The following is an 11,008-nucleotide window of genomic DNA, read 5'->3' as shown; positions in this document are numbered from 1 at the left end:
GCCTGACCCTGTCTTGGCCCACAGCCGCCCCCCACCCATGGCCTGACCCTGTCTTGGCCCACAGCCGCCCCCCCCCCCATGGCCTGACCCTGTCTTGGCCCACAGCCCCCCCATCATGGCCTGACCCTGTCTTGGCCCACAGCCGCCCCCCCCCATGGCCTGACCCTGTCTTGGCCCACAGCCCCCCCATCATGGCCTGACCCTGTCTTGGCCCACAGCCGCCCCCCACCCATGGCCTGACCCTGTCTTGGCCCACAGCCCCCCCATCATGGCCTGACCCTGTCTTGGCCCACAGCCGCCCCCCCCCGCATGGCCTGACCCTGTCTTGGCCCACAGCCGCCCCCCCCCCATGGCCTGACCCTGTCTTGGCCCACGACCCCACCCTGCCCCCAGGGCACTGACTGGGGCGCCGAGGCCCCGCCTTTCCCCCTCAACGGGCACAGGGCGGCGCCGCTCCGGGCACCCCACGCAGGGGCGGAGCCCCCAGCGCAGAGGGAGGGAGGGAGGGAGGGGCGTGGTTATGGCCTGAGGGGCGCGGCCGTGGCAGGAGGCGGGGCCCAGCGCGCGTGGGCGCGGCTCGGCGTAAGGGTGAGAGGGGAAAGGTCAGAGGTGAGGCGCTGGCTCGGGCTGGGAGCCGAGCGGCGCGAGACCCGCCCACCCCCGTGAGGTGAGAGACACGCGCGCTTCTCTCCCCCCCCCCCTTTTCAGGCCGTGGCACGAGCGCTCTGCGTCGTCGTGTCCCCCCCCCCTCAGCGGGGGCGGTGACCGCCCACCCCCGGGCTCTGCCCCTGCGCCGGGGCTCGGACACGTGGGGCCCGGGGGAGCCCCCGCGCCGTAGGGGGGGCCCGTTAAAAGGGGCCAGCGCTAGCGGGGGAGGGGCAGGTCGGGCCGCGCCCGCCAGTCCCCCGTTCCCTGCCTGGGTGGGGGGGGGGCGCTGCCGTCCCGTGTCCCCGCGCGTGCAGCCGCCTCGCGTGGGGAGCCGCCGGCCGGGACACGCCGGCCTGTGACGCGCGCCGGGTGAAGCCAACGGGGCGTGCAGCGAGACCCCCCCCCCCCGCACAGCGGGCCCGGCCGGCCGTGGCCACCCCCCCACCCCGGCAGGGCGTGTGTGTGTGTGTGTGTGTTTGGGATGCCCTGCAACCAGTGGGAGGAGACCGAGCTCCCCCCTTCCCTCTCTCCCTCGGCCCGGGGTCCTTCGGCTCAGGCGGAGCGGGCTGGTGCCGGAGAGATTTTTGAGTCGGACTCTTGCTTCAGGTTGTTTCTGGTCCTGGGGCCTCGGTCTCCCACTACAGGAGCGGAGACACTGCCTGGAGAGTTGTGCAGAGCGTCGCCAAAAGGCCTGCCCTGTGCAGGGGTTAAATAACCAGCAAAGCGGGGAGGGGGCATGAAGCAGCCCAGGGAAGAGAGGACAGGGAAGCCTCCCGCTAACCTGGCCTGTGGTGGAGAGCGCTCAGACGGCTTCTCTGGACCTTAAGAATGGCCGAGGAAAAGGCTCACTTGCCCACAGTAGCCGGATGCTGAAGAGAGAAGAGGCAAGTAGTAGGTATGGGGAGAGTGAAGCGGTTCCGCCACCTGGGTTAACTTACAGAGGTTTCTACAAAGTAAGGCTGGGGTGGGGGGAACTCGCTCACCTGAGTCAAATGGAGGTTTGGGGTATGCTGAGGAGCCACTGCTGTGTCTGCCTGCAGGAACAGGGGATGGGAAGGGAGCGTGGGGAACAGAGCAGCCCACTGTTCCTTCCTCTAGAGGTGAGCAGGGAGTGGTGACCCTGAGCCATTCCTCCTTTTGCAGGAGGCGTAGGTGGGGAAGGCATGGGGGATAAATGGACTCTCTAAGCAAGGACCTGTGAGAGAGAGAGAAAACACAGAGAAGGTAGGAAGAGACCACATGGTGGTCTGGGAGTGGAAATAGGAGGATGGAGGGGAAGAGAAGTTAATTACAGACGCTGAAAACCAAGAAGAAAATGCAATATGATCAATGAAAGGAAAGAAAAGGGAGAAAGTAACAGGCAGTTAAGAAGGGAAAGAAGGTCTAATAAAGTCAGACATGAAGTAAGTTACTCAGTTATTAAGTAGACTTGATTGACAAGTGAGAAGTATTTGATTATCACTTTAAGAGAGCAAAACTGTACACTCCATGGATGAGGGGGTGTGATGGCACAGGGCTATTTCACTCTCACCTTCAGCTCTAGTAGGTCTAGCCTTTCAGCTTGTAAGTGTTAGATTAGTGATTTTCAACAGGTGGTCTGTGGACCACTGGGGGTCCACAGACTATGCCTAAGATTTCCAAAAGGGGCCGCACCTTCATTTGAAATTTTTTAGGGGTCTCCAAATGAAAAAAGGTTGAAAACCACTGGGTTAGAGAAACTGTTTCAAGCTCTGCGAAAGAGAAGGAGGGTGGCTTCTGGAAGGAATGGGGAGGCAGAGAAGCTGTTTGAAGACTGGCCAGGTCTCCACTACAGGCCTATCGCAGTATAACTTCATCACCAGGATTGTGAAAAATCCACACCCCCTGACCGACCTAGTTATACAGACCTAACCCCCTGTGTGCTATGTCGACAGGAGAGCTTTTCCTGTTGATGTCCCCACAGCCTCTTGGGGAGGTGGATTAACTATGGCAACAGGAGAAGCTCTCCTGTTGATGTAGTAGTGTCTTCACTGAAGTGCTACAGTGACACAGCTGCAGTGCTGAACTTGAAGAAAAGCTCTGAGGTGATGTGGTTGTGTCTCTCTGTGCGTGGTGAGTAAAAATAGTTGGGCCTTTGCTGGGTGTTGGACTTTGGGAGGAGAAGCTGCACCACTTGATGCCTTTTCCCAAAATCTCTGGATGCAACTTCCATTTATTTCTAGAGGGTTTTAAAATACAAAGGAACTTCCTCTTTGCACTTTATTATGATAAGTCCTTTGAGAAACCAATGACTTCCATAGCAACACATGAATACAATAAGATTAGGGTTACAGGAACTAGTGTGTGATGCAGCAGGTGGGTCAGTTGGTGTATTCTTTTAAAAAGGGAACATTGTTTGAGTTTATTTGTCTTGTTAGATATAAACTATGCTGAAAGTCTTGCTGTTAGTCTCTGACTTCCCTCACAAGAATACTTAGCTTTCAGTGGTTAATTGGAATGGCTGATATTAACTCTGCTTCGTATCTTGAACTACAAAGTTTTAGTCTAGCAGGATGCTTATTTTTTACCTTTTCAAATAAGTGGCTTCAGTAATCTGATGCACTAAAATTATAGAAGGGCAAAATACAATCAGTTTGGCTTTAGAAACGTGAAAGTGTGTCCTGATATTCATATGTGTCCTGATATTCATAGTCAATGCATCTGGTCAAATTAAATCTTTATTGTAGACAACTGTTGGAAGAATTTTTAAATGTTCCTTTTATTGAACTAAAAGGGTTGCTAGACATGCCTAGTTTCAAACTTTTAATGAACCTGCAGAGAGAAAAAAAATGACTTGATCAAAGGGCTGGAGAAGAGTGACAGCTTTTGGTATGAGCTAAAGATGTGTAGCTTGTCTAAGGGGTGTGGTACACTGAAAACTATTGGTATGGGTATGTCTCAGAGTGTGAAAAATCCACACCCTTGAGAGATATGGGTATGCCGATGTGACTCTCAGTGTTGACCATGCTAGGTCAACGGAAGAATTCTGTCGAGCCAGCTACTGCCTGTCAGGGAGATGGACTGGCTTCAGTGACAAGAGAACCCCTCTTGAATTGTGGACACCAGAACCGGACTCAGTATTCCTGCGGCAGTGGCACCAACACCAAATAGAGGTAAAATAAGCTCACTGCTCCCTGTTTAAGCATCTCAGAATTGCATGGACTCTTTGGGAGCTCATTTTCAGCTGATTATCTGCCACATCCCCCAAATCTTTCTCCAGAGTCACTGCTTTGCAGGATAGTGTCCCCCATCCTGTAAGGATGGCTGGCATTCTTTGTTCATAGATATATACATTTACATTTGGCCATATTAAAAACATATATTGGTTGCTTACATCCAGTTTACCAAGTGATCCAGATCACTCAGAACCAGTGACCTGTCCTCTTCATTATGTACCACTCCCCCAATTTTTGTGTTACCTGCAAATGTTATCAGTGATGACCTTTTCTTCGGGTCATTGATAAAAATAGTAAATAGCATAGGGCCAAGAGCTGATCCTTGAGGGACCCCACTGGAAAGCACATCTACTCAGTGATGGTTCCACATTTACAATTACATGTTGAGACCTATCAGTTAGCCAGTTTTTAATCTATTTAGTGTGTTGCATTAAATATCTGCATATTATAGACATGCAAATTAATTACAGCATAAGGGGGTGCAGCTCAAAGAAATTGTGAATAGGGTGACCAAAGGAAAACTTAGGTTGAATATTCAGAAACCTTTTTACAGTGAAATCGCTGGCCTTTGCTGCCTTTTCACTCTTCTATCCTGACCAACACATGGCTGTGAAAATCCTATTCCTTGCCTGCTGCTTTCATGGTGTCCAACCCCTTTCCAAACCCCATCACTGTCTTCCTCCCATCTGTCTCACATTCAAGCTCCTTCTTTGTCTTTAAACCACTACCTACCCAACTTGTCCTCCATCTGCCGTCATGTTCTCTTTTCATTCTACCCAGTCCATGCAAGTAACCACCCTTTCATCTCCTCATGGAAAGCAAAGAAAATAAGTTGTTAGATCTGGTGCAGGGTCTCTGAGGGGGCAGCGGTGGGGGATTCTTCAGTAATGCAGCTCTGTGGCTTATGATCCGTCTAGCTCAGAATCTGCAATGATTCCTGCTCATCTGAAGAGTCCAAATCAAAGAAGAAAAAGCAACAGAATGGGACTGTGTACTGTGTTGAGTGCTCAGTGATTCTTTGATGCCAGCCCTGAGGTTGGGGCACCTGCTCCATTTACATAACTCTTGCTAGTCGTTGCATAATCAGTGTGTCTTGACAAGGAGCAACAAGAGTCCTGTTTCTGGGACCGGGGGTTTCATTGTGAGGGAGCAGACAGCCTCCGAGTGTGGGAAGGGGAGAGGAGTTGCATTTCTTCTTTGGCAGTGGTTAAATTAATCTTGCATGGATCTTTGTGACAAAGGTGCCTGGGGAATAATAGATACCTTGTTCTCAACAGCAACAGTCTCAAAGTCAGACTAGTTATGTAACAAATCGCTTTAGGCGGTGTTTCACCAGTGGATGGAGAGACTTGAATAGTCGCTTGCTGCTCTCAAAAATCAAATGTCTAATCTGTAATTCTTTTTATATGATTATTGTATTGCTCAGAATTAAAATAGAGGATCATCTGCTCCTGCAAGGTGCTGGCTTCAGCAGGAGTTCTGAGCTTCTAGCATCTTGTGTATTCAGGCCTGTGAAAAGGTATTTTTGTAATCTAGAGTCTTTTTGAAAGTAATCTGTTGCTATTGTGAGTCACCTCACAGATAACTGCATTTCAGTGGAGTGTGAAATAACTTAATATGTCTATACAATTGCTTAGTAAGTTTGTAGAGTGCATTGAAATTCCATTTTGTTGAAAAATGCTGTTTAAATGAAAGTTCATTGTTATACATTTTAAAAGAAGTTTTAGTGTTTGAATGCCAGGAGGCTTAAGGTAATATTACAGGGAAATCAATGCTGAAGGCTAACTTTTTACTTTGTGGGCTAAAAGGTCAGATGTACGCTCAGCTTCTCTTTTCATTCTAGCACAGCACATAGCTCTTTCTCTGGGGAGAGCACCTGTTAGTTATGTCAGAGCTGAAATTTACAAGAGTGAAGAAATGTATGTGACTGAAATAACTTTGCAAGTCTAATGCCTTGTGTACACTTAAAAGGATTTGTCAGTAGAGCTATTATCAGTAAACTCCCCTAGTGGAGACACAACTTATACTGGCAAATAAACTATATGAGCAAAAAGAACTCATTACATGCCAGTTCTCCAAAGAGTAAGCTATACTGGCAAAAGGACTTTCTTGTTGATAGAACTGCATCTGTACACTAGGGCTATTGCTGGTATGGCTCTGTCAGGGGAATGACTTTATTTTTCTACACTCCTAACCAAAATAGCTATGCTACCAAAACTTTTACATGTACCTCAGGCTGAAGTACATGAGTTGTACTGGGTCCAGCTAATGGAAATATGTTACTTAAGACAGGAAAAGGTGCTTTTTTTCCTGCATTGCATGATACAGGGATTTTAGAAACCCTAGGTGCTTTTCCTATAAACTTGTTAGAATTTCAGAAGGTTCTTCAGATTCAGAACCATGATATTGCATAGCTCTGAAATATAAGGCAAAATGTATAGAACGGTTGGTTGAAGGGGTCGTATACTCTAATAGCCAGAGGACTGGCTCTTGGTTTTAACTCTGCTAGGCTTGATGTGGACCTTGAGCAAATCACAGTCTCTTTCCAGGTTCCCATCTATGAAGCTGAGGCTTGGTTAGTGTTGGTAAAGCATTCACTTCCACAGCACCTTTCATCTGAAGAACTGAAAGTGCGTTTAGTAGTAATACCTGGTGTCTGAGTGTGTGCATGTTCTTGTTCTAAAAACCACCAACTTCGGCTCGCTTACTCACAAAAAAAAATTGAATCATTTAACGTTTCCAGCATATTCTACAATACAAACCACACAACTGAAAGGCTAAGGTATGAATAAGCTCATAGGATAGTCCACTCAGTACCAACTCGGAACATCACCAAAGTTGACTAGTGAATTAAGTGAAATGGTGTGCTGAGGCAGAAAACAAAATTGTTGGTGGCACAAAACCTGATCCAAGTCTACTTGCCAGAAGCACAAAGACTTCCTGTAGGGCTCTCCTGCTCTTCTATCCCTCCTCCATCAAAACAATAAAATAATGGCCAGCAGAGTTGTTCTGCATGGCGAACCAATTAATTAATCCAGATGGCCTAAATCAGTCATTGGATCCAAGCACTGGCTGCTGTGACTAGCTTTCATCCTACTCTGAATAAAATCCCTTCTGAATACAAGAGGAATTGGTCAAGGCATAAAATTCAGAAATGGATCAGCCCAAATTAATCACTTGATCACCCCAAAAGGGTTAGATCCTGTCTCACTGTAATAGCTGTTGTAAATATTTGAGCTGGTACTTGTGAAAAAGGTGTCACTCCTGGCTGATAAAAGACCATGGAGAATTGTGCTTGCCACTAACAGAAATGACAGTTTCCTCCAGAAAAATTAACATGCCAACTTCTTTGAAAAATAGAATAGTCCACCTGATCCTCAGAAAGCCACTACTGGATGTAGAAAACCTCTCCAACCCCCCACTTCTAAGCAAAATCAAGAGGAGCTTCCTATTATGACGGGAGGGAGAAAACTGAGAAGTGTGGTAAGGAATTTGCTGTGAGATCTAGTTTAGCTGAGAAGTGCTTTGAAAATTCACTGCAGTATCTATGTAGCCCTAGATTGAGCTACTGATCTAGAGACGACAAGTGGGATAGCAATTTCCTGCATCATCACTTCCCCCTCCAGTAGAATACATTTGAGTGTTGCATAAACCCTCTTTCCCTTTCTCCACCAAAAAAAAAATTGCCCTTGAAAAATGGGGGAAAAAAAAATGAAATATGGATGTTCTCTTCTGTCGTGGTGAAATCCCCCTTAACAAGGCTGCAACAATAGAAAATATTTTGTTCAAAAGTGTACCCAAGGCCACTTCTAGGAAGGAGCATGACATGCAGAAATGATTCGTGGCCCACAGATTTTCTCCACTCTGTTTTTCGTTTCGTTGTGGGTTTTTTGTTTTTTTGTTTTTTGTTTTTTTTGACGTAGAGGGCAATAAAGACCACAGTTTATTCAATTTTATCTTGCTCTTCCTGCATCAGGGATTCGTCCTTCATAACGAAAGGAACCATGTGCTCAGGATAAAGATACAGAGGCAGTGCCAAACTTTTACCCGAAACTGGATGTAGGAGTAAACAGATGACAGTGCAGTTGGGGAATTGCTTACTGAAGAGACAAGTGAATTTTTTCTGGGTACACTGTGCATATAAGACGTAACTGATGTATATTTATATTTTTTATAATAAAAACCGCCTTTACGCTGACAGTGTTATCCAAAGATTTCAGAAAGGAGTGGGGAGGTACATATTATCCCTGTGCATACAGGTAGGGAAATGACTTGCTGAAGGTCAGAGTGAGGCAGTGTCAGAGCAAGGAATAAAAGCTCAGATCTTGTGCTTTAACCACTAGATTATAATGCTGCTCTGGCTAGTGGGGCAATAATATGCAGGTCCTCTAAGAACAGAGATGTCTCATTGTTTCCTTATGCTCCCTTGTCTCTCTATCCACCTATTGTCTCTTGTCTTATACTTAGATTGTAAGCTCTTTAAGGTAAAGACTGTCTTTTGTGTGTGTGTGTGTGTGTGTGTGTTTGCATAGCACCTAACATGATAGGGGCCCCAAACATGGACCAGGGCCCCTAGGCACTAGTGCAATGCATACAATAAATGATATGGATGCCACTCTATTACAGCCTATCATTTCTCTTGTTTGTTGAAGACTGTGTGGGGAAGGGACATAAGACACTTTTTAAAACTAGAGGGAGAAGATGCTGTGTTCTGTTTCAGCATAATAATTGGTGTGCAAAAGTGTGTACTGGTTTTGGGTGGTTCTGTAATTCTCTCACATCTGTTGTGATGGATGTGCTAAATTGTACTTCCTGCCTTTAGTGAATCGTGTGTGTGTGTGAGAGAGATATTAAAAAAACAAAGAAACCAAAAAACCCACCAGGATGTGATGGTGGAAGTGTTAGCTGACTGATGCATCCCCAGCCTAAAAGTACTTCTCAGTCAGACATACATGTTGGTCTTCCTTCATTGGTCTCATTTATCAAAGGTCTTGGCAAACTGAAGAGAGTTACTGTCTTATTTAGTAATGCTCAAAAGTATGTTAAGTGCTTCACGGTACAAATAGAAAGATATGCCCAGAAGCTTACAACTGAAGTGTTAACTTGAAGTCATGGGGTGAGAGGGAACATGAGCAAGATGATGAAACTTAGCTTTGGTAAGTGTACATTATTTGTAAACTCTAAATAACTGAGAGGAGCAACCAATGATCCGGGGACTGGAGGGATTGATTGACTGTGGAAAGAGCTAAAATGGTATAACTTGGTGAAACTATATCCAAGAGGGGGATAGAAACCTACAAAGTGGTGGTGAAAATTGAGGGGTGGAGTTTAGTTAAGGCCTACAACAGGATAAATAACAATAATAATACTTGGCACTTCTAATCCCTACAGATTATTTTTCATGGAGATATAGTTTAAATTTTTTAAACTGGAAAAAAATACATTTGCAAGATAGTATGTATTGCTCTGGCATTTTGGGGTGTAATTGGAGCTGTATGCTTAAACTATGGTGGTGTTTCCTTGTATCCAGGAGACACTTTTTGCATGACTTGACTACCATAGCTGGAATCTGGAAAGAACTTTTCCTCCATGCCCATAAGAGCATGTTAATGGGATTCTTGGTGTTTTTTTATGCTTTCCTCTGTAGTTCCGAGCAGGTACCTGCTGAGTATCATGGGGGTCTGTTCCCCTACATGATCAGTTGCAGAGGGCAGTGGTAGACCTTGCTCCTTATCGCTTGTAGGTTTTCAGTATGCTGCATTTCAGAGTGCAGAGGATGTAATTGCATGTGGTTGTTGCATCATCCTTTTGATTTATAGGGCAGGTGCATTCCCTAGCCATTTGCTGTGAAGCAGCCACATTGATAAACAAGAGGAGGCTGATTATTCCATGAGTGGTGACATGATCAGACATTATACAGCTTCCATTAGGTGGTTGGTGAAGATCTCCCCATAACTGCAGAATCCGTGAACAAAACCAGTTCCCCATGTTTTACCTTCTGCATGGCGTCTAAGTACAGAGTTCCTTCAAGTAATGTCCAGGTCTGCCCATGCAGATGGTGCCCCCTAATGAAGGAAATGAGACCCAGTGTTATGTGATAATGGCAATAGGCCAGTCGGGATCGGTAACTAGAGCTGATATTTGTGTCAATAAACCTTAAATTTCAGAGTAAGGCTATTAGCTATGGCAGTCCCAGGCAAGTTCTACTTCTGCGGTGGTGGTAGTGGAGAGAAATGGACTTGGCTAAAACTGCCTCTTAGTAGCCTATACTACCAAGCATGGCTAGCTTCAGGACATGAACGGTGGAAGAGGCTGTCAACCTGGTGTGGACTGATAGAATGAATGTTGGCAAACTACTACAGAATGGCTCAGTGGAAATCCTGTTTGATGAAAAAAATCCCTTGACCAAACAGTTTGTTTTCTGAAGGGCTTGATGACATTGAGAACCACTTAACACACTTATTGGAGAGGCATGTCCTTGTGAGACTGTGCAGAGGGCAGGTTCTACACTAAACTGATACATAGCTTTTCTGTTGAGTCCTTCAGGAAATGTGATGGTCTGCATCTCTTCTCTATACCAAGCCATTGAACTTCTCTCCATGTTCACTTTGCTTTCTGGGCAGCTGTCGTCATCTGAAGCGCGACGCTTTGGGGCTCCCCATTTCTTCTCTTGCTGTGATTTCAACACCTGGCTTAATCCTGCTTAAATGTCAAGATTTCTCTAAATCATACTGGGTTTTGCTTTACATAACTAAGATTTTTGTAGTTAGAATTTAGCTGATAATTTTATGTATGAGGCAGGATAAATTCCAGCTTGCACTCCCATATCTGTACTTGCTGTACAGGACATTCAGTAATAAAAATTTGACAGTGTTGTAAATGGCTATGACTCCTGCAAGACACGCTGGAAAAAATTATCTCCAGTAAGAAAGGTTTCCATGCTACATCTTCATTTTTTATTCCTGTTAAATATGGTTGTAGGAAGAACAGAGGGCTGCTAACCTGGACAAACGTTTGCTCAGAAGTGGTCTAAAGTAGTAGCTTTGTAGAAAAGGGAACTATGTTGGAAAAATAAGTCTTCTATTTCATATGATGTGGATAGAGGTTCTATTAACCTCCCTTTGGCTAAATCAAAAATGGGAAGTAAATTTCTAAACAACGTAGAT

The 11,008-nt window shown here is 45.9% G+C and overlaps 1 protein-coding gene across 10 annotated transcripts in view; it reads left to right on the top strand.

The window, feature by feature from the left end:
- Window positions 1-579: 579 nt before the first annotated feature.
- The window catches only part of SCAP (SREBF chaperone), a 107,255-nt gene continuing 96,826 nt past the window's right edge, over window positions 580-11,008 (top strand). For 2 of the 10 annotated variants that reach the window (XM_073334910.2, XM_073334904.2), the window contains exons 1-2: window positions 725-1,532; window positions 3,638-3,779. The gene's annotated coding sequence lies outside the window, so the exon portion shown is untranslated. Of the gene's footprint in view, window positions 668-723; window positions 1,544-3,637; window positions 3,780-11,008 lie in introns of those variants that run through there. The other 8 variants (XM_073334905.2, XM_073334908.2, XM_073334913.2 and 5 more) reach the window with 8 other exon arrangements.

This window comes from Lepidochelys kempii, chromosome 2 (genome assembly GCF_965140285.1).
Source record: "Lepidochelys kempii isolate rLepKem1 chromosome 2, rLepKem1.hap1, whole genome shotgun sequence".
Taxonomy (NCBI): domain Eukaryota; kingdom Metazoa; phylum Chordata; order Testudines; family Cheloniidae; genus Lepidochelys; species Lepidochelys kempii.
The sequence above is the reverse complement of the archived record's forward strand: the minus strand, read 5'-3'. Positions and strand labels throughout refer to the sequence as shown.